Below are 4,904 nucleotides of genomic sequence, written 5' to 3' on the forward strand. Positions count from 1 at the left end.
GGTAAGAACGGCAACTTGATAAATGACAAGGAAAGAATTGTAGAAAGATGGAAAGAATACTTCTCAGAACTGTTGGATCACCCAGACCAAGGTGAGACATTACCTGCAAACACTGCGGAGGAGGAAAGGTGAAGAAGAATGGGAAGTTAGTGAAGAAGACGCGAAGATCTCAAAGGACTCAGAAACAACAAAGCCCCAGGGGAGGACAGAATAACATCAGAATTAATCAAGGAGGGAGGTGAGAGCTTACACTTAGAAATATATAAACTGATCCAGTTGACATGCGAGAAGAAGACACTGCCAGAAGAATGGAAATTGGCTATAATATGCCCAATATACAAGAAGGGAAGCAAAATGGAATGCGGTAACTACAGAAGATTCAGCTTGTTGAATGTAACGTATAAGGTGCTGTCCATCATTATCCTCAGAAAATTGCAACCATTCATAGAGAACAACATACAGGAGTACCAAACTGGCTTTCGATCAAACCGATCGACAACAGATCACATTTTCACACTAAGGCAATTGTTTGAAAAACACTGCGAATATGATAAAGATATGTACAGCCTGTTCGTCTATTTTCAACGCATCCACAGGAATAGCCTATACAATGCAATGCATGACTTTAGAATCCCTGAGAAGCTAGTGAGAATGGTGCATGCTTGTATGGAAGGGTCAAAGACAGCAGTACGTTTCCGAGGAGCCACATCAGAAACATTCGAGATTGAGACAGGCCTCAGACAAGGGGATGCTCTCTCATGTATTCTGTTCAATGCCATCTTACTGAAAGTAATAAAAGAGAGTAGGCAACAGGAGAGGTCTGGACTATGGATGGACGGTAACTTCAATTGTCTCGCATATGCAGGTGACGTAGTACCACTAAGTGAATCAAAGCACTAGTTGAAATAAGTGTACCAGAAAATGGACAATTATGCGCAGAAGGTAGGGCTAAAGGTGAATCGAGACAAAACATTCATGCGATTAGGAAGAAGACAAGAGCAGGAAGAATTTCTTGAGATAGATGGCAAGAGGTTCAAGAGAGTACACCAGTTCAAATACTAGGGATCTTGGTTTACCACGGACAACAACATAAAAATGGACATCAAGGGAAGAATAGCAGTGGGAATGAAATGCATGCTCGCTCGGCTCTAAATCGATCTCAGTGAACACTAAGATGAAAATCTACAACACAGTGTATGCCCAGCAGTAATGTACGGTTCAGAAACATGGAGCGAGAAAGGGAAAAACTATTAATATTTGAAAGAAGAGTAATGAGGAAGATATGGGGACCAGGTTTAGATAACGGAGAATGGAGGAGGAGGAAAAACGAGGAAATCTACCTTCTGATGCGACAACTGATTTACGGATCTTGCTCAGTATCAGTCCATTTGAAAAAAAACTTGTGCTATGAAACATGTAAACTCCATACCTTTAAGAGTTTTGACTGCTCCACAACAGAAGCTTCTGAAGTAGAAGACTATAAGTATCAATCTGTCTTACGTTTCTAAATGAATGTTGTAAAATTTCTAATTGAAGTCGATTTGTGAAATATTAAAAGTCTTTTTACTCTAACTGTATATTTTTCTAAGTGCAATGGGCACCACAGTACCAATTTTAGTGTCGGTTTGTGACTGATTCAAAATCCTGTTACTCAGAATACATTCGTAGTGCAGGATGTTAGGGGCAGCTCTTCTCCGCAAAGTTATACACACCATATTCTGGGAACAACTCTTTAACCCACTTCAGTTTCTCCACCCATGTCTGACTGATTCTCTATGTAGGACACACTTAGAAGATGATGAGAGCGTAGTTCACGCTGTAAAAACAAGGCTACGAGCACAAAAGCTTTTAACAACAGGGAATACACGTTCTTACACAATGTTGGCGTGACTTAGACTGTGTAGGAAAATGATACATGTAAAATAAATTTTGAGTGATTTCTCATCAAATTCTAACTCTTAAGAATAAATATGTTCTGAGAATACTGTCAAAAAATTATGGGGCTATATTAATTGAATTAGTCTCTTAGTAAGTCCTTGCCGATATTGAAATACATTCCACAGATTGTCTAGGAAGCTTGTCTTGAACTAGGTGTGCGGAGATAATAAAACTGGCAGTAGGTGGTAAGGGGTGGAGGACAACTTCAAACCAGTTTTAAAACTGGTAACTATAAAAAAAATCGCACGCGGCCACAAAAGATGAACAATAATAGCGATCCTGAAAGCAGAAACGTAACATACTGGAATCTAAGTTTTGCTAAAAACGTGTATCTCACGGTAAAAGAACACTTGGGCCGTTATGGACAAGCAGTCTCATTAACAACTCAAATTGTAAACAATAATTAGAATCATTTGAAGTATATCTTTTTCAAGATCGCGTAGATAAAAAAGAGCCATTGTCTGCATACTCTGAATAAAATGTACTGGATATGAAGCGCCTCAAAAGAGTGTGCAGAAATAAATCTTTGCAGAGAACAATGAGCTATGAGTCTTTAGTAAGAATACTGGGCTAAGGAAAGACGGGTAGAAATACAACTAAAAATCGAGTGAGTAAACGTAGATAAAAAATGCTGTCCGTATGTGACGTTGACAGAAAAGACAGAGTCGAGTCCCAAAAACGATAGAAAATGGTGATTATGGTGGTTGCCCCTTTACTATGATCGTGCCACAATCTTTCTGCTATCAGAGGAGAGAGGGGTACCAGGAGAGAAAAGATATCTGTGCACAAACGCAACACGAGTAGCCAAAACCTAATGGCAAACATCAGCCGGCTTATATATCAGTGTGGTAAGTGGGTTAATGTTTGTAGTTCAGGCTGTAGCGTCGGTGCTGCTGCAACTTTCCCGGAACGGTGAAGTAGGTTTAGTTAGGGCTCTAAACTTCCAAGTTTTTAGCGCCCAGTAAAATGGGGAGGGGGAAGGGAAGAGACTGATCACTACTGCTTCGAAGGAGAGCAAACACCACGCTGTCCTTTTTTATTACGCTTACGTTAGGGAAGAACACCATTTAGATTCCCAGTTGATACCTTCAGTGGTGGGACTTGTAATATGCCGATTTTCACGATATAGCTCTGAAGTGTAGAGAAGCTGTATTTTCTTTCTTGTCATCGGAATTACGACCTTTATAGTTCGATTAGTGCGGCCCATTTTAAGTCGAAGTCGCCATATCTGGTGCCTGAATATCTGCTCGTTCTGGTACTTACGTCAGTGCACTGTGATAAGCTGGTGACTCCAACACTTAACAAAAATTTTGAATAATGTAGAAGCATTAGGCTCGTTATTATGGAAATATGAAGCGCGTCTAATAAACGTAGATGTGGTAACATATGGCCTTTACTGGTGATGCACGTCTTCGACTGAGAGCGTGAGATGGTACACTTACTTCAGTCGCTCACCATCAGCTGCGGGCCATCCAACATGAATCAATAAAGATAAATCCACGACTTCGTTAAATTTCCAATATCTTGAAATAATGAGTGGCCATGAAGGAGTCGCTATTAATCCATCTGTACAGCCAACTTACGTTGCCCGACCGTGTGGCCTAATGGATAAGGCGTCGGACTTCGGATCCGAAGATTGCAGGTTCGAGTCCTGTCACGGTCGAATAATTTTTTACTAGCTTATTGTGTAGAAGGGCTATCTGCTTCTTGGTATCGATGATGAGTGAGTAGACAGAAGAGCAGTAATAACCGCAGTTAATACATTGCGTAGTTTACAGGTCGAGAAGTGCGCATGAAGTGACGTCACCTTACAAAAGTAATTGAAATTAAGCTCTCATAAAATAAAGTATGTAGCATCCAATTGTTATGCAACATATTACGTATAGTGAAAACATCAGTCTATATTGAAGCCGTCTGGCATTAGCTGCCGCAGCGGTCGCACGCTCCTCAAGTTTGCTCCGTGAACGTTCAGTGTTTACGCCAGTGTTTTCGTGTTTTGTGCTCGTTTATTGACGTTTTGCACGTGAATTAAGCGTTATCAATTGAGCATTTGGTCTTCTTTCATGTCATCCATCTACGAAGTGCCGTTGGGATTTCGGCGTTGTCCGAGATTTCTTCGCTGCAGAACACCATGGCAAACTCCGTGAGAAAAGACACCGTGATTTTCACCTTCGACAAGTACATCCGTCGAGTACAGCCCTCTGCACTTGAAATACACGACTGGATTACCGAGGTAATTGGCCTTCATTCTGAATCTGTTCATACCATGCAGCCGGATTCTGATGAATACTGCATTTTTGTAAAGTTTAACGATTCCGCGAGTGTAGACCGCTTTCTGGCAAAATTTGGTTATGAAACAGAATTTATACACCGTGATGGTACTAAAAGTACTGTCAAACTCCGGAATTCCGAGTCTGTAATTAGGAATGTTAGGGTTTTGAATATTCCCATAGAAGTAGACAATTCGAAAATTAAAGATGTCCTTTCAAAGTATGGGGTTGTCAGGCAAATAGTCAACGAAAGGTGGGCTTCGCATTTCAAGCTGCAGTGCTTTAACGGCATTCGCTCCGTGGAGATGGAAGTGAAAGCAAACATTCCCTCCCACATCTTTGTTGACGGGCACAAGGCGCATGTTATGTACTCAGGGCAAACCCCTACATGTCATGTATGTAACGAGTCTGGTCACCTCTGTCAGGACTGCCCTCGCCGTGTATTTGTGCTAACAAATAACCTTACGCAACGCCGGAAATTGACACTCAACGATTTGTTGCCAGCCAGTAATACAACAGAGCCGGCTGCGGTCGTGGATCCTGTTACTACCTCTGAAAATGTTGCACTTAATGTTAATGAGTTTCCGTCTTTAAAACCTGCATTAACTGCTGAAATTCCGTCCCGTGACAGCGAGATTCCCACAAAAAAGGACACTGAAAGAAATGTTGATGAGGACTCTTCCTGTGAAACACCCG

The 4,904-nt window shown here is 41.3% G+C and overlaps 1 non-coding gene across 1 annotated transcript; it reads left to right on the forward strand.

Moving 5' to 3' along the window:
• The first annotated feature begins 3,528 nt into the window (after nt 1-3,528).
• Trnar-ucg (transfer RNA arginine (anticodon UCG)) lies at nt 3,529-3,601 on the forward strand. Its single transcript has one exon. It is a non-coding gene; the product is annotated as a tRNA-Arg (tRNA).
• The last annotated feature ends 1,303 nt before the right edge of the window (nt 3,602-4,904 follow it).

The sequence above is a fragment of the Schistocerca cancellata genome, chromosome 1 (genome assembly GCF_023864275.1).
Source record: "Schistocerca cancellata isolate TAMUIC-IGC-003103 chromosome 1, iqSchCanc2.1, whole genome shotgun sequence".
In the NCBI taxonomy this organism is placed as follows: domain Eukaryota; kingdom Metazoa; phylum Arthropoda; class Insecta; order Orthoptera; family Acrididae; genus Schistocerca; species Schistocerca cancellata.